At 46.7% G+C, this 25,522-nt stretch overlaps 1 long non-coding RNA gene across 1 annotated transcript; it reads left to right on the top strand.

Annotated features, from left to right (window-relative positions):
* The first annotated feature begins 14,048 nt into the window (after positions 1-14,048).
* Positions 14,049-20,405, top strand: LOC141020948 (uncharacterized). Its single transcript, XR_012180944.1, has 2 exons — positions 14,049-14,450; positions 20,082-20,405. It is a non-coding gene; the product is annotated as an uncharacterized lncRNA (long non-coding RNA).
* The last annotated feature ends 5,117 nt before the right edge of the window (positions 20,406-25,522 follow it).

Genomic DNA, 25,522 nt, shown 5'->3' with positions numbered 1-25,522 from the left:
GTGGCAGATGGGAATTTGTTAATATCCGGTTGTAGAGAACTTGACACTTGACCTTAATTAAAACACATCAACCGCGTGTGTAGCCGTGATGGTCTCTTCTCGGCGGAGTCCGGGAAGTGAACACGGTTTCTGGGTTATGCTTGACGTAAGTAGGAGTTCAGGATCATTTCTTGATCATTGCTAGTTTCACGACCGTTCCTTTGCTTCTCTTCTCGCTCTTATTTGTGTAAGTTAGCCTCCATATATGCTTAGCCGCTGCTGCAACCTCACCACTTTACCCCTTCCTTACCCTTTAAGCTTTCCTAGTCTTGATACCCATGGTAATGGGATTGCTGAGTCCTCGTGGCTCACAGATTACTACAACACCAGTTGCAGGTACAGGTGTGCGATGATCATGACGCGAGAGCGATGTTTACTTGTCTTGGAGTTCTTCTTCTGCTTCTTCTTCGATCAGGGGATAGGTTCCAGGTCGGCAGCCTGGGCTAGCAGGGTGGATGTCATTGGAGTTTCTGTTTGTGTTTCATCCGTAGTCGGATGTTGATCTTATGTATGATGTATTGATATATTCTTGCGGCATGTGTATGCCTTGTATGTATCCCCAAATATTATGTAATGTTGATGTAATGATATCCACCTTGCAAAGCGTCTTCAAGATGCGCTTCTATCCTTGGTGGGACCTTCGTGTTCCTTTAGGATAGGGTTGCATCTTGGGCGTGACATTACACCGCTGCATAAAGGGGGGGAAGAGTTGGTGATGATGGCGGTAAAGTTGTTGGTGAAGATTGCGGTGATCATGATGGCCACGGCAGCGTTCCGGCGCCACCGGAAGAGAAGGGGAGAGGGGTCCCCTTCGTCTTCTTCTTCCTTGACCTCCTCCCTAGACGGGAGAAGGGTTTCCCCTCTGGTCCTTGGCCTCCATGGCGTGGCAGGGGCGAGAGCCCCTCCGAGGTTGGAATTGTCTCTCTGTCTCTCTCTGTTTCTGCGTTCTCTTCTGCAACCCTTTCACCGTTTCTTTTATATCCGGAGATCCGTAACTCCGATTGGACTAAAACCTTCGCCGTGATTTTTTTCCAAAAAATTAGCTTTCTTGCGGCCGAAGAAGGGCATCAAACGCCTTACGGGGGGCCCACGAGGGCCAGGAGCGCGCCCAGGGGGTGGGGCGCGCCCCCTGCCTCGTGCCTCCCTCGGGCACCGTCTCGCGTGGATTTTTCTTCCCATATTCTCCCAATATTCCAAAAATAATCTCCGTCCGTTTTTATCCCGTTTGGACTCCGTTTGATATGGATATTCTATGAAACAAAAACATGCAACAAACAGGAACTGGCACTGGGCACTGGATCAATATGTTAGTCCCCAAAAATAGTATAAAAAGTTGCCAAAAAGTATATGAAAGTTGTAGAATATTGGCATGGAACAATCAAAAATTATAGATACGACGGAGACGTATTAGCATCCCCAAGATTAATTCCTGCTCGTCCTCGAGTAGGTAAATGATAAAAAAAGATAATTTTTGATGTGGAATGCTACCTAGCATAATCTTGATCATGTATCTAATCATGGCATGAATATTAAGATACGAGTGATTCAAAGCAATAGTCTATCATTTGACACAAGCATACTAATAAAGCAATCATGTCTTTTCAAAATAACATGGCCAAAGAAAGTTATCCCTACAAAATCATATAGTCTGGCTATGCTCCATCTTCACCACACAAAATATTCAAATCATGCACAACCCCGATGACAAGCCAAGCAATTGTTTCATACTTTTGATGTTCTCAAACCTTTTCAACTTTCACGCAATACATGAGCATGAGCCATGGACATAGCACTATAGGTGGAATAGAATATGATGGTGGAGGTTGTATGGAGAAGACAAAAAGGAGAAAGTCTCACATCGACGTGGCTAATCAACGGGCTATGGAGATGCCCATCAATTGAGGTCAATGTGAGGAGTAGGGATTGCCATGCAATGGATGCACTAAGAGCTATAAGTGTATGAAAGCTCAAACTGGAAACTAAGTGGGTGTGCATCCAACTTGCTTGCTCATGAAGACCTCGGGCATTTGAGGAAGCCCATCATCGGAATATACAAGCCAAGTTCTATAATGAAAATTCCCACTAGTATATGAAAGTGATAACTCAAGAGACTCTCTATATGAAGAACATGGTGCTACTCTGAAGCACAAGTGTGGTAAAAGGCCGCAGGCGACCATGGTCCGCACGATGACCGAAGGCATCATGAATAGGTTTTTGAGCTCCGCGGAGGCCGAGATGCTTCAAAAGAACGAGACGGAGATAAGATGTCCGTGTCGAAGATGCAAGCTGAAGATCCTTATGGACCCGGATTCCGTACAGGTGCGGGACCACCTGCTCTTGCGTGGTTTCATGGATGGCTATCGTTGGCAAGGTGATGAAGATGATTATGAAGTCGTCCATGGGGTCCGGGCAGGAAATGAGGAAGGGCAGCAAGACAACCGCGGCGAGGGCGGGCGAGAAGACGAAGAATCTCCAGGACATGATCACGAAGTAGATGCAGTACACAGTCATCATGTAGAAGATGCCGGACATGATGATGAGGAAGATCAAGATGAAGGGCATGGTCATGAAGATGAAGATGCCAGAGCAGACGACGATGGACCATCGATGGGCTGGGTGCAGGACCCTCATATTCAAGAGCTGCTTCTCAAGCAGACGGATAACGCAAGAGCTGCCGCCCGAGAGAAAGCCAAGCTGGATCAACTGGAGATAGACGTGGTTACTCCATTGTATGAAGGATGCAGGCCCGAGGATACCCGCCTGAAAGAAACGCTCATGGCTCTGGAGATGAAGGTAAAACACAAAATGACCGACGCATGCTTCGACGAGAGCATGCCATTCTGGCACGAACGTCTTCCCAAGGGGAACAAGTGCCCGACCAGTTTCGAGGAGGCGAAGAAAATCGTGTGTCCTCTAGATTTACTGCACGTGAAATACCATGTGTGCATGAACAATTGCATCATTTATCAGGACGAGCACGCGGAGTCTACCATATGTCCGGTGTGCGGCATCACTCGATACAAGAACAGGAAGAAAGCTCCTCGAAAAGTGGTGTGGTACTTTCTGATCACTCCTCGTTTGCAGCGGTATTTCGCGGACCCTAAGGTAGAAAAGCTCCTGCGTTGGCATGCGGATAGGGAGGAGAAGAAGCGAGAAGATGACGGAAATGATCCGGAGATAAATAAAAAAGACAACATGCTGAGTCACCCTAAGGATGCGAGCCAGTGGCAATCGTTGAACTTCGAACACCCAGAATTTGGGGACAATCCAAGGAACATCGTGCTGGGCGTGAGCACCAATGGAGTCAATCCGTTTGGCAGCCAGAGAAGCACACATAGCACCTGGCCTGTGTTTGTGTGGATATACAACCTTCCCCCTGGTTGTGCATGAAGAGGAAGTACATTCACATGAGTATGCTAATTGAAGGGCCGAAACAACCAGGGAACGACTTCAATCTGTATCTGGGGCTGCTAAAAGAGGAGCTAGACACGCCGTGGAAAATGCCAGCCAATACATGGGACGCCGCAGAGAAAGAATATTTCCCTATGAGAGCCGCGCTGCTCACGACGGTGCACGACTATCTCGGTTACGGATATGTCGCGGGGCAGGTGGTCCATGGATTTTCTGGATGCGTCAAGTGCATGGATGACACAATGTATCGCCAGCTAGATAGAGATCACGGGTCTTTGAAAACCGTGTTCATGGGACATCGAAGGTGGCTTCGCGATGATGACTCATGGAGAAAACGTAAGGATCTGTTCGATGGTGAAACCGAACCCCGAAGACGCCCGCGTACGAGGAGCGGCAAGGAAATAGATGAGCTGTTGAAAAATTGGAAAGAGAGCCCACTGCCGGGAAAGAAGCGAAAGGCGCCAGAGCCGGGAAAGAAGCGAAAGGCGCCAGAGCCGCTGCTGAAGGTATGGAAAACTAGGTCTGTTTTCTGGGACTTGCCGTACTGGAAGATCCTCCGTGTGCCTCATGATAACCCACAAGTATAGGGGATCAATTGTAGCCTCTTTCGATAAGTAAGAGTGTCGAACCCAACGAGGAGCTCAAGGTAGAACAAATATTCCCTCAAGTTCTATCGACCACCGATACAACTCTACGCACGCTTAACGTTTGCTTTACCTAGAACAAGTATGAAACTAGAAGTACTTTGTAGGTGTTGTTGGACAGGTTTGCAAGATAATAAAGAGCACGTAAGTAAAAAGTAGGGGCTGTTTAAATAAAGACACAACTAAAATAGTTTTAGTAAAGAGCTTTTTGTCATGAGAAAGTTATTTGTCCCTAGGCAATCGACAACTAGACCGATAATCATTATTGCAATTTTATTTGAGGGAGAGGCATAAGCTAACATAATTTCTCTACTTGGATCATATGCACTTATGATTGGAACTCTAGCAAGCATCCGCAACTACTAAAGATCATTAAGGTAAAACCCAACCATAGCATTAAAGCATCAAGTCCTCTTTATCCCATACGCAAACAACCTACTTACTCAGGTCTGTGCTTCTGTCACTCACGCCACCCACCATAAGCAAATCTTGAACATATTGCAAACCCTACAGCGGGAATCCCTCACGCTTGCGTGACACGGAGAGCACCATAGGACAGCACCAATAATAAAACATGTAACTCATACCAATCTTGATCATCAAATAACCCATAGGACAAAACGGATCTACTCAAAGATCATAGGATAGCCATACATAATTGGGAAATAATATATAGCGTTGAGCACCATTTTAAGTAGAGATTACAATGGGTAAGAGAGAGGTTACACTGCTGCATAGAGGGGGGAAGAGTTGGTGATGATGGCGGTGAAGTTGTTGGTGAAGATTGCGGTGATGATGATGGCCACGGCAGCGTTCCGGCGCCACCGGAAGAGAAGGGGAGAGGGGTCCCCTTCGTCTTCTTCTTCCTTGACCTCCTCCCTAGACGGGAGAAGGGTTTCCCCTTTGGTCCTTGGCCTCCATGGCGTGGCAGGGGCGAGAGCCCCTCCGAGATTGGATCTGTCTCTCTGTCTCTCTCTATTTCTGCGTTCTCTTCTGCTGCCCTTTCACCGTTTCTTTTATATCCGGAGATCCGTAACTCCGATTGGACTGAAACCTTCGCCGTGATTTTTTTCCCAAAAATTAGCTTTCTTGCGGCCGAAGAAGGGCATCAACCGCCTTACGGGGGGGCCACGAGGGTCAGGGGCGCGCCCCCCTGCCTCATGCCTCCCTCGGGCACCGTCTCGCGTGGATTTTTCTTCCCATATTCTCCCAGTATTCCAAAAATAATCTCCGTCCGTTTTTATCCCATTTGGACTCCGTTTGATATGGATATTCTGCGAAACAAAAACATGCAACAAACAGGAACTGGCACTGGGCACTGGATCAATATGTTAGTCCCCAAAAATAGTATAAAAAGTTGCCAAAAAGTATATGAAAGTTGTAGAATATTGGCATGGAACAATCAAAAATTATAGATACGACGGAGACGTATTAGCATCCCCAAGCTTAATTCCTGCTCATCCTCGAGTAGGTAAATGATAAAAAAAGATAATTTTTGATGTGGAATGCTACCTAGCATAATCTTGATCATGTATCTAATCATGGCATGAATATTAAGATACGAGTGATTCAAAGCAATAGTCTATCATTTGACACAAGCATACTAATAAAGCAATCATGTCTTTTCAAACTAACATGGCCAAAGAAAGTTATCCCTACAAAATCATATAGTCTGGCTATGCTCCATCTTCACCACACAAAATATTCAAATCATGCACAACCCCGATGACAAGCCAAGCAATTGTTTCATACTTTTGATGTTCTCAAACCTTTTCAACTTTCACGCAATACATGAGCATGAGCCATGGACATAGCACTATAGGTGGAATAGAATATGATGGTGGAGGTTGTATGGAGAAGACAAAAAGGAGAAAGTCTCACATCGACGCGGCTAATCAACGGGCTATGGAGATGCCCATCAATTGAGGTCAATGTGAGGAGTAGGGATTGCCATGCAACGGATGCACTAAGAGCTATAAGTGTATGAAAGCTCAAACTGGAAACTAAGTGGGTGTGCATCCAACTTTCTTGCTCATGAAGACCTCGGGCATTTGAGGAAGCCCATCATCGGAATATACAAGCCAAGTTCTATAATGAAAATTCCCACTAGTATATGAAAGTGATAACTCAAGAGACTCTCTATATGAAGAACATGGTGCTACTCTGAAGCACAAGTGTGGTAAAAGGATAGTAACATTGCCCCTTCTCTCTTTTTCTCTCATTTTTTTATTTTCCCATTTTTATTTTTATTTTATTTTTTTGGTGGGATTCTTTGGCCTCTTTTTTTATTTGGGCTTCTTTGGCGTCTTTTATATTCCATAAAGTCCGGAGTCTCATCCCGACTTGTGGGGGAATCATAGTCTCCATCATCCTTTCCTCACTAGGGCAATGCTTTAATAATGATGATCATCATACTTTTATTTACTTACAACTCAATATTACAACTCGATACTAGAACAACGGTATGACTCTATATGAATGCCTCCGGCGGTGTACCGGGATGTGCAATGATCTAGCATAGCAATGACATCAAAAAACGGACAAGCCATGAAAACATCATGCTAGCTATCTTACGATCATGCAAAGCAATATGGCAATGAATGCTCAAGTCATGTATATGATGATGATGGAAGTTGCATGGCAATATATCTCGGAATGGCTATGGAAATGCCATGATAGATAGGTATGGTGGCTGTTTTGAGGAAGATATAATCAGGCTTATGTGTGATAGAGCGTATCGTATCATGGGGTTTGGATGCACCGGAGAAGTTTGCACCAACTCTCGAGGTGAGAAAGGGCAATGCACGGTACCGAAGAGGCTAGCAATGGTGGAAGGGTGAGAGTGCGTATAATCCATGGACTCAACATTAGTCATAAAGAACTCACATACTTATTGCAAAAATCAATTAGTCATCAAAACAAAGTACTACGCGCATGCTCCTAGGGGGATAGATTGGTAGGAAAAGACCATCGCTCGTCCCCGACCGCCACTCATAAGGAAGACAATAATTAAATAAATCATGCTCCGACTTCATCACATAACGGTTCACCATACATGCATGCTACGGGAATCATAAACTTCAACACAAGTATTTCTACAATCCACAACTACCCACTAGCATGACTCTAATATCACCATCTTTATATCGCAAAACTATTGCAAGGAATCAAACATATCATATTCAGTGATCTACAAGTTTTATGTAGGATTTTATGACTAACCATGTGAATGACCAGTTCCTGTCATCTCTCTAAATAGATATAAGTGAAGTAAGAGAGTTTAATTCTTTCTACAAAAGATATGGCCACGCTCTAACAAATATAAGTGAAGCAAAAGGGCATTCTACAAATAGCGGTTTTCTATATGAAGAGAAACAGGCAATCCAAACTTCAAATGATATAAGTGAAGCACATGAAGCATTCTATAAATCAACCAAGGACCATCTCATACCAGCATGGTGCATAAAAGAAAAATGAAAACTAAATGCAAAAGACGCTCCAAGATTTGCACATATCACATGAATGAAACGAATCCGAAAACATACCGGTACTTGTTGAAGAAAGAGGGGATGCCTTCCGGGGCATCCCCAAGCTTAGACGCTTGAGTCTCCTTGAATATTTACTTGGGGTGCCTTGGGCATCCCCAAGCTTGAGCGCTTGCCTCTCTTCCTTCTTCTCACATCGAGACCTCCTCGATCATCGAACACTTCATCCACACAAAACTTCAACAGAAAACTCGGTAAGATCCGTTAGTATAATAAAGCAAATCACTACTCTAAGTACTGTTGCATACCAATTCATATTTTGTTTTTGCATTATGTCTACTTTAATATAACTTTTTCATGGCTTAATCCACTGATATAAATCGATAGTTTCATCAAAACAAGCAAACTATGCATCAAAAACAGAATCTGTCTAAAACAGAACAGTCTGTAATAATCTGAACATTCACCATACTTCTGATACTTGAAAAATTCTTCCAAATTAAGAAAAATAAAAAAATTGTATAGAAAGACAGTGCAAAAAGAATCAGAACCATTTGAGGTTCCAGTAAAAAATGTAAAATCGCGCACTACAGCCAAAGTTTCTGTCCTGCACCGTACAAACCAACAAGCATTGTAAACATCCTAAAGGCAAACCTTGGCACATTATTTTTATAATACAATGGAATTGTACAAGGGGATAATTATTTTTGTTGAAAAGTTTCTGTAGTCAAGATTCACAAAGTTTCCATGAGCATGAACAAAGTTCAAGGCTAGCTCCCACTTCAACAATGCTCATCTTTCTCACTTTCGCTTTTCTTTTTGAAAAGTTTCGGGTTCCCCTCTTTATTTTTTTGTTTTTAAACTAAATGAAAGCACTCAACAGAAATAAATGACTCTCTAAAACTTCCGGGTTGTCTCCCTGGCAGCGCTTTCTTTAAAGCCATTAAGCTAGGCATATTGTGCTCAAGTAGTGGATCCACCCGGATCCCAAGGTATATCAAAGCCAATTTTAATTAACAATGATTTGTGATTTAGTAGTGAGCACAAAGCAACATATATCAAGCAATGACGAAGTCTAACTCTCTTCCTATGCATCGGCATGTCATAAAAGAACAATTCATGCACACATAGTAAAGGCAAATGCATAGTATAAACAGTTTCTTGCAATTTTATCTTGTGGGAAACATAGAGAGGTGGAGATATAGTTCCTCTCTCATAATAATTGCAAGTAGGAGCAGCAAGCACATGCATATTATACTCATCAAAATCATCATGTGTAGTAGTAAAAGGCAACCCATCAATATAATCCTTAGTAAGCACAAACTTCTCCGATATATTGTAGTTTGGAGAATTCAAAAAGACAATAGGACTATCATGTGTGGGTGCAATAGCAACAATTTCATGTTTAACACAAGGAACTATAGCAAGTTCATCTCCATAAGCATAATTCATATTGGCATCTTGGCCACAAGCATAGCAAGCATCATCAAAAAGGGATATTTCAAAAGAATCAACGGGATCATAGCAATTATCATAGCATTCATCCTTCGGTAAGCATGAAGGGTAATTAAACAATGTATGAGTTGAAGAGTTACTCTCATTAGAAGGTGGGCACGGGTGATCAATCCGCTCTTCCTCCTTTTGTTCTTCGCTCTCCTCCTCATCTTTTTCATCCAATGAGCTCACAGTTTCATCAATTTCTTCTTCCATAGATTCCTGCAAAACATTAGTCTCTTCTGGGACAGCGGAGACTTTCTCAATAAACGCATCAATATCGGAATTCTTTTCATAATTCTCATAACAATATTTAAGGATAGCTAAATTTTCAGGTATGTAAACAGCATCATAAAGATTTTCATATTCTTTGAACATAGATTCAATTTCATAAGCACCCATAAAAGCAACAAATTCTTCTATTTTTTCCACATTATAGTAGTCATATATACCTCTAGCATAAGAAGCCAAAGTTTCATTGTCATTAAATTTGCATAAAAAGGGAAGGTGTGGAGCCTTCATCCTAGAGCAACAAGTATAATCATATCTCAAGCATAGTTGCCTAGCATACCATTTCAACATAAAATTTTGATCCCATAATAGTTTCCCTTTTTGAGTCAAGCGATAATCCTTCAAGTATTCACATTGATCCAACATGTCTCCCATTACCAAATTGAATGGGGTCTTCTCTGGATTATCAAAGTAGTACATAATATCTGTCACATAACGAGCATCGGGGGTTTTAGGAGGTTCCTCATCTCCATGAGCAGCAAGTACACCTCATTTTTTTGGTATTTCGTGTTCCATATCCATAACTAAATATAGAGAACAACTAAGAACAGCAAATAAAAATTACTTAGTGATAAAGCAAACAAGCACACACGAGAATATTCACCCCACGCTATTGCTCCCCGGCAACGGCGCCAGAAAAAGGTCTTGATAACCCACAAGTATAGGGGATCAATTGTAGCCTCTTTCGATAAGTAAGAGTGTCGAACCCAACGAGGAGCTAAAGGTAGAACAAATATTCCCTCAAGTTCTATCGACCACCGATACAACTCTACGCACGCTTAACGTTCGCTTTACCTAGAACAAGTATGAAACTAGAAGTACTTTGTAGGTGTTGTTGGATAGGTTTGCAAGATAATAAAGAGCGTGTAAATAAAAAGTAGGGGCTGTTTAAATAAAGACATAACTAAATTAGTTTTAGTAAAGAGCTTTTTGTCACGAGAAAGTTATTTGTCCCTAGGCAATCGATAACTAGACCGATAATCATTATTGCAATTTTATTTGAGGGAGAGGCATAAGCTAACATACTTTCTCTACTTGGATCATATGCACTTATGATTGGAACTCTAGCAAGCATCCGCAACTACTAAAGATCATTAAGGTAAAACCCAACCATAGCATTAAAGCATCAAGTCCTCTTTATCCCATACGCAAACAACCTACTTACCCGGGTCTGTGCTTCTGTCACTCACGCCACCCACCATAAGCAAATCATGAACATATTGCAAACCCTACAGCGGGAATCCCTCACGCTTGCGCGACATGGAGAGCACCATAGGACAGCACCAATAATAAAACATGCAACTCAAACCAATCTTGATCATCAAATAACCCATAGGACAAAACGGATCTACTCAAACATCATAGGATAGCCATACATAATTGGGAAATAATATATAGCGTTGAGCACCATGTTTAAGTAGATATTATAGTGGGTAAGAGAGAGGTTACACCGCTGCATAGAGGGGGAAGAGTTGGTGATGATGGTGGTGAAGTTGTTGGTGAAGATTGCGGTGATGATGATGGCCACGGCAGCGTTCCGGTCCCCTTCGTCTTCTTCTTCCTTGACCTCCTCCCTAGACGGGAGAAGGGTTTCCCCTCTGGTCCTTCGCCTCCATGGCGTGGGAGGGGCGAGAGCCCCTCCGAGATTGGATCTGTCTCTCTGTCTCTCTCTGTTTCTGCGTTCTCTTCTGCTGCCCTTTCACCCTTTCTTTTATATCCGGAGATCCATAACTCCGATTGGACTGAAACCTTCGCCGTGATTTTTTTCCAAAATTTAGCTTTCTTGCTGCCGAAGAAGGGCATCAACCGCCTTACGGGGGGCCCATGAGGGTCAGGGGCGCGCCCCTTGCCTCGTGCCTCCCTCGGGCACCGTCTCGCGTGGATTTTTCTTCCCATATTCTCCGAATATTCTAAAAATAATCTCCGTCCGTTTTTATCCCATTTGGACTCCGTTTGATATGGATTTTCTGCGAAACAAAAACATGCAACAAACAGGAACTGGCACTGGGCACTGGATCAATATGTTAGTCCCCAAAAATAGTATAAAAAGTTGCCAAAAAGTATATGAAAGTTGTAGAATATTGGCATGGAACAATCAAAAATTATAGATACGACAGACGTATCACCTCACAGCCTTGATGTCATGCATATCACGAAGAACGTGTGCGAGAGTCTGCTTGGTACCCTGCTCAACATGCCAGAGAGGACCAAAGATGGGCCGAAAGCAAGGGCAGACTTGAAATCAATGGGCATCAGGGAGGAGCTTCACGCTAATGATGATGATGATGATGATGAGGCGAAGGACACGGAAAGTCGTCGCAAAGGCAAAAAGGCCAAGAAGATCGGAAATGACTGCCCTCCCACGTCCTTCACTCTAAGTCGGGAGGAGATCGAGCAGTTTTTCACCTGCCTCGTAGGAGTAAAAGTTCCTTACGGTTACGCGGGGAAGATAAGCAGATACCTAGACTCAGCAAAGCAGAAGTTCAGCGGGATGAAGTCTCACGACTGTCACGTGCTGATGACGCAGATACTTCCAGTTGCAATCTGTGGGATCATGGACGCGCACGTCCGTGAAACGCTATTTCGCCTATGCAACTTTTTCGACGTCATCTCTCGGAAGTCGGTTGACGTGAGGCAACTCAGAAGGCTACAGGAAGAGATCGTGGTGATACTATGCGAGCTTGAGATGTACTTCCCGCCCGCATTCTTCGACGTTATGGTGCATCTGCTGGTCCATATCGTGGAGGATATCATCCAACTCGGGCTGACATTCCTGCACAACATGATGCCGTTCGAAAGGATGAATGGTGTCATCAAAGGATACGTTCACAACATGTCATGTCCAGAGGGAAGCATATCCAAGGGCTTTCGGACCGAAGAGTGCATCTCCTACTGCACGAATTATCTAGGCATCGAGAACCCCATTGGTCTGCCCGTCAACAGGCACCTCGGTAGGCTCGCTGGATGGGGTCACCGCGAGGGTCGCCGTGAAATGCATGTCGACTTCAAGGGTCGACTCGCCGACTTTGAAAGAGCAAACCTAGTCGCGCTACAACACATAGACGTGGTCGATCCTTGGGTGGTAGAGCATAAAACCTTTATTGAGAAGACGTACAATGACCGAGGCCAACAGAGGACGGACGGAGATATAATCAAAGAGCACAACTCATGTTTCACGCGTTGGTTCAAGGAGAAGCTTCTGTCGTACCCTTTACATGAGGATTCTTCCGCAGAAGAAAAACTCATATTCGCCTTGTCATAGGGCGCCGAGCACAATCTGATGAACTATGAGGCGTACGATATCAACGACTACACATTCTACACCGAGGAAAAGGACATGAAGAGCGATGATTATCAGAACTCCGGGGTAACGATGGAATCCTACACCGGTAACGACAAGGACAGATACTACGGAAGGATCGAGGAGATCTGGGAGCTGAGCTACGCTGCAGAGAAGGTCCCGATGTTCCGTGTCAGATGGGCCAAGAGCATCGTAAAAGAAGACCGGTATTTCACCACCATGGTTATACCCGAAGCCAAATCCAAGACCGCGGGCGCAAACGTCACCGCGAAAAATGAGCCATGGGTACTAGCTTCCCAAGTGGACCAATGCTTCTTCATTACCGACCCGTCAAAGCCCAGTCGTGTTGTCGTGAGGAGAGGCAAAAGGAAGATCATCGGAATGGATGGAGTCGCCAATGAGCAAGACTTCGACAAGTACGGCGACCCGAAGATGGAACATGACGACGACGATGAAGTACCATACACCACAAGAAGAAGCAGGACCACCCTACCTAAAGGACATCCGTTCAAGAGAAGAACTCCATTTGCGAAAAAAGAAGGGCAAGAAGATTGTGAAAAGATAGCTAGGATCGATTGTATTTAAATTGTAGTCTTCATTTCTCGATTGTATTTCAACATATGGAAATGGCACTTTTTGGATTGTAGTCTTCATCTCCCAAGTTGAAGTATCGACCACTTTCTTCTTGGATTTGGAATGTTTGTTCTTCTCCCTCTTGTTTTGTTGCAAATCATCATTTACAGGCGCCTTGGGCTTCTTTGTGTTTTCTTCTGGTATTTTAATTGTTTTTATTTATGTTTATTCTGGTAAAAAAAAGTTACTAATGGCGCACCAGGAGAAGGTGCGCCATTGCTATCAAGGTATTTATGGCGCACCCCTAGGAGGTGCGCCATTGATATACCAATTTTTATTTATGTTTATTCTGGTATTTTATTTTTCAGTGTTCCTTTTCCTGCTTAAATTTGCAAAAAAAAAATTGAAAATGCGAACATTTTTCTAACTCACAAAAAGTATTGAATTTGTTAATATTTTTTGAACTCATGAATATTTTTTAAATTTCATGGGCACTTTTTGAATTCATGAATATTTTTCAAATTTGATGATATTTTTTCATATTCATAAATGTTTTACCAATTCACAAATGTTTTGCAACGCAAGTATTTGAAAATTAGTAATAACTACTTATATCGTAACATTTTAAAATTTATGGTTATTTTCTAAAAAATTATTAGATGCAACTAAAAATCCAAAAAAAAGTTAGTAATGGCGCACCAGGGGAAGGTGCGCCATTGCTATCACGGTGTTTATGGCGCACCCCTAGATGGTGCGCCATTGCTAACCTTCCCCCCACTAAAATATCCAAGACGTTCCATCTCGCCAGCCGTTCGTCCTTCTCCCATCTCGCCCCTCGCCTCTCACCACCGCCGCCGATCCCCTTCCACCACCACCGCCGCCCCCACCCACCGGCGACCTCGCTCCCGGGCTCCGCCACCCCCACCCACCCCCTCCCTCGCCTTCGCCGCATCCACCCACCCCCTCCCTCGCCTTCCTAGCCCTCGAAACCCTAGAAACCTGCGGCGCCTCTCCGCTCGAGCTCCACCGTGCAAGGCGACAGGCAAGGCGGCGGGCGGAATCTGCTTCAACACCGGGCCGGCGAGCCACGGAAGCAGGGCGCGACGGCGCTCGACCCCTCCACCTCTTCTTCCTCGGGTCGCCGCCGTCTTCCTCAACTCCGGCCACCTCTGCTGCTACTAAGCTATCGCAGGGCCTCCTTGCGCCTCCCCGGTGAGCTCCGCCTCCTCTCCCCTCTTCCTTCTCGACTTGCCGCGCCCGTAGCCATCGTGCTCGTCGGGGCCGAACACGCCGCTGTAGACGTGCTTGTGGCCGTCGATGTCAACTGAGCTCATAGGCGTGCTCAGCACAGCCGTAGGACCCCAACGCACTATCCCATGCGCATCATCGTGCCCGCAAACGCCGGATCCGTCGAGCTCCCGCACGGGCCGCGGCCGCCCGCAAACACTCTATTTCTCCGGCAAATCGGCGATGGACAGAAGCAGTGGTGGTGCCGGAGTTGAGTTCAGTTAGTAGACTAGCGCTAGTTCCTTCCGTGATCCTGTAGGCCGAGAGGTGGGTCTCTGGTGAAGCTGGAATTGCAGAAGCTTTCACCCGAGTTAGCCTGAATGTGTGTTTGTTCCTCGTGTTTGTTCGTCGTGTTTGTTCTCTGAATCTATGTAGTGGTCCTTGTACATACAATCTTCTTCAGTTCTAGCTTTAGAAGAGAAGGTTAGTAGTGGGATGTTGGCCTTTTAAGTCGCAACTTGCAACAGATACGCTTTTGATTCAGATACCAGCAACAGAGTTGTTGCAGTTGCATGGATTTTGGCCTTTTAAGTCGCAACTTGCAAAGTCCTGTATGCATGTATGTATCCCGTGGGATGTTGGTTCTGAACTTTTGTCTGCAACTTATTTGTTCTTAATCACCATTAACCAATGGCGTTATGCAGTCAGTCACTTGTTGGATGGCTCCTCCGAGTATATACCTAACTAAAACCACTTTTACTGCCGAAAATGAAGAACCGAAAACACTCTGCTACCTAACTGAAACCACTATGTTATTGACATCCTACTGTATGTAGTTCAAGTGGTTCTGGGTTGTTTCTACTGTTGTTGGCACTATGGATATAGTTGCTCGTTTTCTTGTACTGTTAATTGTGCTATTGTTATCAGTTTTGTAACACTGTTAGGATAAAAGGCATGAATTACTAGTCTAAGGCTTTACTGATTGTGCTCAGTACTACTTTCATGAGGCATGCTACTTTTTTAGTCAGTATGCTACTGCTTTATGTCACGTGTACATACAGGGGTCACTTGATAGCTTGTTTATGTTGCCTCTTTGTTTGGTTTGTGGCTGCTTGACGAATAGACTAGCAATACTACATTGCTAAGTGTTCTGGTTGAACAACCTATGAAGCTGTATTTCTGAAATGTGGTGATGATCTTATCTGCAAGAATGAAAATGATGAGCTATGTTTCTGAAATGTGGTGATGATCTTATCTTAGCTGTATTCACTGCTGTTGTACTACTTGTGATGATGCTGCTGCTGTACTACTTGTGATGCTGCTGCTACTTGTGATCTTCTAAAATGACCCCTTTCTCCTGAAATGTTGATTAATTTCTGTTTCGGTTGAGAATGGGGCACTCCTAGGTCAAGAAAATTAGCAAAGGTCATGCCCAATTTTCTTGGCCTAAAAGGTGCTCGATTCTCAACCGAAACAAAAATTAATCAACATTTATAGTTTGACCTAGAAGATGCCCAATCAGTACAGCATTACAGTTGAAATAACCTATACTTTCTAATTATTCTAGATTACATGCCGAATAACCTAACAGCCATCGAAATCTAGTTTGAATCAGAAAAATATGAGAAAACTCGTCGATTGAGGCGGGCAACTAGTTGTAGATGAGGAAGGGCATTTGAGGCCCCATCGAGTCTATGAAGATGTGATGGGTCCTGATATATTGACTTGTGGATTTATTTTTTCCTAGACTGCATTTAAGAAATAACTCTAGTAGCCTTTTTCCTATTTAGAGCGAATATGACAAACAACGATGAGGCCAGCGGTTCGGGCAAGGCATTCTGGGAGCTGTCCCAGGAGATGGAGGAAGAACCTCACCGCTATGAGGACGTCGTGGAAGACACCGATCCCGACTACACAACCCCTAGTGGCGTCGGGGATGACACCGCTGATGGTGCCGCCGAGGATGCCACCACTGATGATGGCAGCGCACGCACAGATGGCAGCCAACCGAAGAGGCAACGGAAGGACCGGCGCCCGAACGTGCTCGGCACCGTCAAGGAGGAATTTACTGAAGTGTCCTCCAGTGGGCATCCAACGGCGCCCAAAGAATTAGTCAGTGGGTACGCGGGACAACTCGGGTGCATTCTTCGGAGCACCGTCTCGATCAACACCGAGAACCTAAGGCATCGTGACCGAGGGAATTTGCGCAACCTCCTCTTCACGAAGTTGCACGAACGATACAAGTTCCCCGGTGACTTCGCAAACACACGCCTCTCAGGGAATAAAGTGAACAGTGCCGCCCTCACGAAGATGAGCACGGCCCTGGCTACTTGGAGAGCCGCGGTGAAGAGAAGGATTCTAAGAGGTGATAGTTATGAGAAGATCAAGGAGACAAATCCTTCGATCAGCAAAGCTGACTACTTGGAGTTCAAGATCAAGTGCGAGAGCAACGCATCTGCGGAATCAAGTCAATGGGGAAAGATATGCGGGACTTGAACTTAGGGGTCCACAAACTCGGTCCCGGCGGTTACAGAGTGGCGGAACCTATATGGGACAAGGAGGACGCGGAGCGTGCCGAGCAAGGCCTACCGCCCCTCTTCGATAAATACCGTGATAAGCAGACCAGGAACTATGTCAGGGCCCGGTACAAGGTGGACCCGGTAACAAAGGAGCTTACCACGGATCCGAAGACCAAGGCGCTTGAGCTTGTTCTGGTAAGGAATACACCCCCGCGTAATTAGCTCCATATGGTTGCATTCTAATTAATGAAGCCAAATTTCTAAATGGTTCACATTCCTTCCGCAGGACACTGAAAGCAGTAGCACGGGGTCGTCTTAGAGCTCCCCTTGGGACACCACTTTAAATAGGGCGTTGAACGTAATGAAACACAAGGATAAGTTCAGTAAGCCGTCGTCAGCTGGTTGTGTGGCCGGCAAAGGCTTGTCCACGAAATGGTCGGAATACTATAACGCTGGGCGAAAGGAGAGAAAGGACAGCTCAGAAAGCCAGGAGCGCGAGGTTCACGAACTCAAGGCACAAGTGGCATGGACGGAGATAGTCGAAGAGCAAGTGCGAGACCAACTGGGAGCGACGATCACCGCCATTGTGCCTACCTTGATTGAGGGGCTGCAGGCGTGGATTGCGGGTGGCCAACAGGGGCTGCCCCCGATTCCCAGCTTCACGGGCAGCAACTCGCACAACGCGCCAGCGCCATTGGTGTCTCCGGCGGAGGCGGCATTGGTGTCTCCGGCGTCTGCGCCGGCATTGGAGCTTAATGCACCCGGGTGTGGGAAGAATACGCCGGCCGGCACCTCGGCAGCAAGCGGCCCCTCCGTCACTTGCACGCCCGCCGTTGGCGGTGCCTCGACATTAGCCGAGCTCAACGCCATCACGGTAACTAAGCCTCTCGGCCGATGACTTCATCTCCTTGCCTTTGACTGGGCATCCTGACGCCCTACATGTTTTCGCGGGGCGCCGCCGACGTTCCATGCACTCTCCTGCACTTCATGGATGGAGAGTTGATCGATGTCGCCAAGGCCAGAATCGTTCAACCGGGCAACCGCGTGTTCCACGGTAATCCGATGCCACCCACCGTGTATAGGGTTCAACTGGTTCGGGTGCTGCGGGGCTGCGACGACTTGTTACCTCTGTATCGACCCCCTGGGGCCAACAAAGATGATGTGATGACCCTTAGCGCCTGCATAAGCTGGTCCATGCTTTGGCCGAAGAGCCAGATTCATTTGGGGGCAGGGGACACCACCCCACAGACAACACCGCCAGTCGTGCCGGCGCCAAGCCATGGCAAGACCGCCGCAACGCTACCGCCGTCAGCTGATCCGGACATGCATATGGCGCAGGATCCGGTCGACGACGGCGGTACATTTACCAACGTCGATAAGTACTTCAACGAACATGGGTACGGTGACGAATTCTTGGGGCCTCCTTCTCAAGAACCCAACCCTGCAAAAGACGATCGCGATCTAGCTGGTACCGCGGAGAAACCCAATTGCAACAGGCGTCATCTGGCGTTCAGTTCTTAGGAGACGCCTCCAGCTGCCACCTTCACCGAGCCTCAGATAGCCGAGGTGCGAAATATTATCAGCCCCAACACACTCAAGAAGGTGGTCTCTGAGCAGAACTCGATCCCATTACAGCAGAAGAAGCAGAAGGGACGGAAAAGAAAAAATAACAAGGGTGCGAGCCAGCCGGCACCGAGTACGGTCCGTGCTCAGGACGGGCCACCTTCACCTAAGGATATCTCGAGGAGGGTGCATGTGGCGGGTAGGCCGATGCTACCGACTAATCTGCTCAATGCTGCAACCGGTGCTATGCGGAGTCTGCATGACAGTGTTCTTTCTTTGGAGAAGCGGCGTCTCTTCGAGAATGATGTGGCATACCCAGTTTTCATGGCCAAGGTGCCAGAGGGCAAGGGCTTTGTCGATAGCACCATCGGGGGTATGATCGTCCTGCGGTTTGATGACATCTTCGCTATGTGTAACCTTCATCCGCTGCACTACACCTTCATTCGGCTATTTTCGCTCAGTATGGAGATGCGGATCATTAGAGACAAGACCCCGGACATCGTGATAGTCGACCCCTTCTACATGCGTGCCAAGATCTTGGGCAGCGCTGGGGACCGGCAAGTCGCGAGTTCATACCTCGAAGGCATCATTCTGGCGAACCCAGATAAGGATAACTTCCTCGTGCCTTACTTTCCCGAGTAAGTCATCCCCTCACTGCCCCGTAACATATGATTTCTTAGATTTTGATCGTTCTTTTTTTTCTAACATTCCGTGTTTTGTGCAGTGACACACATTGCACACTCATCCTCTTAAGCCCGAAATATTCCATGGCCACGTATTTCGACTCGGACCGTCAGTCGAAGAAAGACTACACAAATATCAAGAAAGTTCTTGATGATGCTCTCCCCGGCTACGCCAAATCTGGAGGCACCTTCAGGAGGCCAATTTGTAGGTACGGCAAGCACGTGTTCACCCACGTAACAATGTTCCCCTGCGTCAAGCAGCCGCCTGGCAGTCAGAAGGATGCCTACTACGCCCTTCATCACATGCGGGCGATCGTACGGGACCATAATCACCTTCTGCTACCAACTAATCTCGAAGATTGGGCCGCACGCTTGTCGGCAATCCAGGACGCGGACATCAGACAAGAATACTTTCGCATCCAGTCGGAGTTTGCGGAAATCATCCATCAAGATGTCCTTCATACCTCGGGGCAGTTCTACCTCAACTATCAACCGTCCAACAGTGAAATAGAAACAACGCTACAAATGCAGGCTGACAACGATCGCAATTTCATGACCATCACGAAAGACGGCGGCTTCATCCATGCTCCGGTCCCTGAGTCGAGTCGAAAGTAATGATGCTATGTAGTTCTGAAATATCGATTAGCTCATGTTGTAATTAAACTTTAATGAACTTGTATGTCTCTTTAGTTTGGACAGTCGTTCAACTTATATGTAATTGATGCTATTTATTAGTAGGACCATGAATCGTGCTATTAATGTGTTGCTTTTCTCTTCCGATCCTTTTGTTGCATACTTATATATTGCTTATATATTGTCTGTGAATTGCTACTAACATTTTGTTTGTCTAGTGCATAGAGATGCCGTCGTATGTCGTTTACAAGGGTAAGGTTCCCGGAGTCTACGACGACTGGGAGGAGTGTCGGAGACAGGTTCACCGTTTCAGCGGTAACAGTTACAAAGGGTACACCACTAGGGCGGAGGCGGAAGCTAGATACGCGCGCTATCTAGCGGAAGAGAGGAGGGAGCAGAGGAGGAACCGGATGAAGACCAGTTTCATCGCGATGATGCTCATCGTGACTGCAGCTCTCTTCTATGTGATGGTAGTTTAGATGATCGATATCGACTTTGTAATGTGACGACAAACTCGGCTAATATATATGATGAACTTTGCTAATGTCTCGAGACCTAAACTCTGCTAATGTTTGAACTTTGTTCGCTATTTCGAATTTGGATACTAATATGATGAATTCTGTTGTGTGATGTTTATATTTTGTGCTGTGTAACGTGTATTTTGTAACCTGTGCAAATACCAGAAAAGCAAAAAATAATAATTCCTAATATTCATAGTAGTGGCGCACCATATTGAGCATTAGTGGCGCACCAGGGCTAAATACCAGTGGCGCATTATGGGGCATAGTAATGGCGCACTTGGGGGCATACGTGAAGGTAAATATGGCCCCCTAGGAGGCATAGTAATGGCGCACTACTAGGTGCGACACTATTATCTGGGATACTAATGGCGCACCAGAGGTGCGCCATTACTACTTGTTACTAGTGGCGTATTAATAGTGGCGCACCTATAGTGCGCCATTAATAGCAAAAACAGGTTCGCTGAAGAGGATGTCCCATAGGGATTTGTAACTCGATGCCATGGTGGGTGTGGTGAGCAGAGGAGATGGAGAGCAGAGGTGTGACGTGGTTGAGATGGAGAGCAGAGGTGTGACGTGGTTGTTGCCGAGCCTGGCCACGTTTAAATAGCGGGCGGATGCCAGGCCATGCGGCAGGGTGTTTAATGTCGCCTAGCAGGCGGACGGACGTGTGGCGCTCGCATACGGGAGCTGAAGTAGGCTCCTCGGCAAGCATGCTTGGTTAATAGAGGGAGGCGGATGGACGGGTGTTGTTTGAATGCAAAGAGAAGGCGCGTGCAACGGAACGCGACGCTCTCGACCGGTGTGGCACTTCAATATCAGCTGCAGTGAGAGGTCGGGTTTGCTTTGGGCCGACATGAATGCGACACTGACACTCTGGAGCGGCGCTGACCAGCATGAATGTGCGGCAATTGCTTCGCACGGGAAACGGAGTGGCTAAGGGAGAGGGTTTTCGGGTGGGACCGGGGTGTCAGACATGTGTGTGGCAATGGTCCACATGCCCGCAAAGCCCCCCAATTTGCTTCATGTTTGCAGGAAAACAGACGTCCGGGCCGGTCCGCCGACGGATGGGGTACCACATTGGATTGCAAAATACGTATGGACCGCATGGTCCGGACAGATGTGGGCAATTTGAAGGTCAGTGTTGGAGATACTGTTAGCCCTGTTCATTTCGTAGAAACGAAACTAAGGGCATCTTCAACACCGACCCGTAAAACTGACATAATATTTATCAGCGGACTGGTCCAGACTCGTCCGCGGACCCATATAAGGGAGTCGACCATCCAACCATGTCCTCCAACCATGCAATCAAAAAGATCCGAGCATACTTGAGCATCCTCTTGCTTCCGACAGTGTCATGTTCCTTTTAGTGTCTCCGACATTTTGGTTCTCGCAAGTACTGAGGTCCAAACACTCCGACCACCGCAATAGCAAATATGGCCATGGCATCTGCACATCATCCGGAGGTATTCATCCCACGAATTTGTGACCGTGCACTTCTGGTAACTAGAGAATCCAATTCTCTCTACGACATCCTTCGTCCAGATGAAGTAGTCATCGTAGGCCCAGACACCATTGTATAGGCGATCGAACACATCCGCATCCAGAAGCGCCGGCAAAAATTGTCCGTGAAAGGGCATCGGGGGCAAGGTAGTCACCCATCAGCTTTATGCCCTCGTGCACTGTTTCGATTTAGCAATCGATGACCCTTGATCACTCCCTTGAAATCGAGAACATGCTCTTCCGCACGCTCCGCATCTGCAAGGATCGCCTGTATCATCGTCGTTTCATACACATACTCCTCCTCGTCGGATGAGTCATCAAACGGCTCAGCATAGTTCTCATACAAGTACTTCAAGTCTGAGTCCATTGCCTCAAAGAAGAGAGAAATGTCAAAAAATTAGCACTAGCATTTGGCCAAACACTTGCCGGAGGTGGTGACCCCCATGGATGACATCCGTAGGGGCGGATGGTACCTGTGCGACGGATGGGCGAGAGGTGGAATGGTGAAGTAGGCAAAGCGGAGGTCCGATAAGGCCTTGGCAGGCGACCGGAGTGGTACAGTGACGGTGACGGCCAGGGAGGAAGCCAAAGCAGAACAAGGGGTTGTGAATGAAGACGCGGGCTCCGGATGCGTTTTGGGTGGGCCAGGGATGTTGGAGCCCTACGTGGCGGAGGTCCGGACACCTGCAAAGCTCCCGCAACTTTGCGTCTAGGTTGTGGAATTTCGGACAGCCATACCTCGGACGTATGCGGGACGATGTTGAATGGTGAACTGCGTTGGGACAACTCGTTTCAGATGTTTACGGACAATTTAAGGGCCGACTTTGGAGATGCCCTAACATAGCATTCAAATACAGGGCTCACGAAGAGGGATCACTATGCCTTCCTGGCAACAAAAAAAGAAACGGAGGGTTACCAAGTACTAACCTAGGAATCAGGTGGCTGACGAGTTAGCAAGACACTCCTTTACTACTAGATCACCTGGTTCATGGGATGCTGTTATCCCTTATTTTATTTCTCATTTACTTGTAAACGATATGACTATTATATGAGAAATAAAGTCTATTTGCTGTCAAAAAACCCAGGACCCTTGTTATATAGGGCGTGTTTGGTTGCCGTTGTGAACAGTTCCTGCATCGCATACACTTCTCAACCCAGCCTGATTGAGCAAAAACAGGCCCTAATACGCCATCTGCAAGTTGTTTGGTTGCCTGCATCTAGTGTCCCTGCATTAGGTAATACGCAAGTGCACTTTGTTTGGTTGCCTGCATTGGCCCGAGCGGCACATGAACACAACGTTTGGTTGCATACGGCGTACATGTTGTGCTTAACTTGTACCCTAGTTGGTGAGCTTACCCACAATGATCACACCTAGCACACCAACGCCACAACACAACAATGGCGATGAACTGGGCGAAGATGATGAAGGTCTTCAGCTTCAGCCCAAACTGATGATCCACCTTGACACCTCCAACCTTGCCACTGTCAACACTGCCGCCTCCATGATTTTGCACCCAGTCGGAGTAAGCTTGCTCTGCTGCCTGCCTAGTCTTGAACCCTCTATGGCTGTTGTTGCTATACGATGCCACTTGTGCACTGGCTTCTTCCCATGAACTGTAAACCCCTGGAGCCTTACCGATGAACACGGCATACCACTTGCCCTAGCAATGCACGAGAGCAAGAGTTGAAGCAGCAAATCAATGGAGCAAGCAAGTAGCAAAGCAAGTAGCACACAAACAACAATGGAGCAGAAGAGAAGAAGTAAAGCATGCATGATCATACGTCATAGCAAGTTCTACCTAGCACTACCTTGGTGTTAACCTACCACCACATCCAAAAGAGGGTGTCGTCCTACCACCCCAAGTTCATCATCAGCGTGAGGGGTTAGTATATACCACCTCACCAAAATATACAGACCATCAAATAGTTTTTGAGCCCTAGCTACACAAAATGTACATCGTCATCGTCATCGTCGTCGTCGTCGCCACCGCCATCGCCGTCGGGGATCATGCACGCTCACAGGCAGCACTGCTCTAGTAATAGTGCTTACCCAGCCAGCTCCTGAGCCACAGCACCTTGTGAGCGTCTGCCATGGCAACAAACCCAACACCCTGGGCCTTGTTGTCAAGCAGGTGGCTGCGAGCTGCCATGAGAGCCTCGTCACTGAGGCCACCCTGGGTCATGACAACACCATACAGGTCAGGGTGGACCTCGAGGGGCTTGCACTCCCTGATGGTTGTTGCCACCTCCTTCACCGCCTCAGTCATGTTGCAAAAGATATTGATCTCCTCCTCCATCAGGCCTCCTCTCTTCCTCTTCCTATCATGGACGGGGTCAAATGGCTTGTCGAAGGGCTTCATGAAGGGCTTGTCAGGGCCATCAAGGGCCTCGGCGTCTGTGGTCCCGGGGAAGTCTGGCATGGGAGAACCAAGAGGTTCCCCCGAGCCCATGGCATGCTTCCTAGTTGCCAGCCCGAAGGAGAAGATGTGCTGCATCTGGCTATAGTTCTGTATGGGTGTGTTGAGGAACTCAGCGTCCCTTGGGTGGTCCTAAGAATGAAACACAAGTGTTGTTAGTTGCGATTGGGAGTAGGCAATGGTGGACAGTATGAAAAGGAAGAGGGTTGTGAGCTAACCATGACATGGCCGGCGTAGTGCTCTACCTCCAGAACTATGGAGCAAGTGTTCTCATCCCATGAGGCGCCGCTAAGGCTCTCAGCTTGGACACTTGGATCCATCGACCTCTCCACTTCCTCAGGTGGTTATACACCTGGTGGCAGACACCTCCTGCCCACAGAACTCAAACACATGCTTTGCAACGGTGTTCAAGTGCACCTCCTTGAAGCCCTTGTCAGTCCTAACTCCACTAGAGATGAGTTCACACATCTTGTTCAGCACGAACGTGGACATGAACGGTTGCCACTTCATGTTGTTCGACCTACCATCCTTCTTTGCGTTTGCTGTTGGTACCTTGAGTGCAGCGGCAGCAGCAACAGGAGTTGGCTCAACGAGCACTACTGGCACATAGAGGGAATCAGATGCAAACACCTCTGAATCAGGTGCCATCTCGGACATAGGCTGTGAGTCCTCGACAAACGATGGAGCAAACTGGCTGTCGGACAGGACAAGGGCTGACTAAGATCTTGTGTCTGTGTGGTCATGTCCTACAATCGTAGCACGCATTGACAATAAGCATAGCACACGACATACCGGACAATCCATGAAAGCAGGAGCATACATGTACATGGTTCATCACTATCATAGCAAGCACATGCTTCATCACTATCATACTAAGCACACATGGTTCATCGCTATCATACTAAGCATACCGGACAATCTGAGCACAAACATACATCTACAACAAACAACATGCTACAAATGGACCACCAATAGCTACAAATCATAGATCTAAGCACGAATCAACACAAGCACAAGGTTCAACTTCAAACTCTACTACTAATCTAGACTACCACATGCTTGAACATCTAGTCCTACCACAATTGCAACCGCAGCATAGCAATCAACCATATCAGCTCACAGATCAGACCACTAATCAACCATGCATCTAGATCAAACCCTAGCTGCAGCTCAGATCTAGCTAGAAGGAACAGAGAGAAAGGGGGATTGAACTCTCAGAGG

The sequence above is a fragment of the Aegilops tauschii genome, chromosome 3 (assembly GCF_002575655.3).
Source record: "Aegilops tauschii subsp. strangulata cultivar AL8/78 chromosome 3, Aet v6.0, whole genome shotgun sequence".
Lineage (NCBI taxonomy): Eukaryota > Viridiplantae > Streptophyta > Magnoliopsida > Poales > Poaceae > Aegilops > Aegilops tauschii.
The sequence above is the reverse complement of the archived record's forward strand: the minus strand, read 5'-3'. Positions and strand labels throughout refer to the sequence as shown.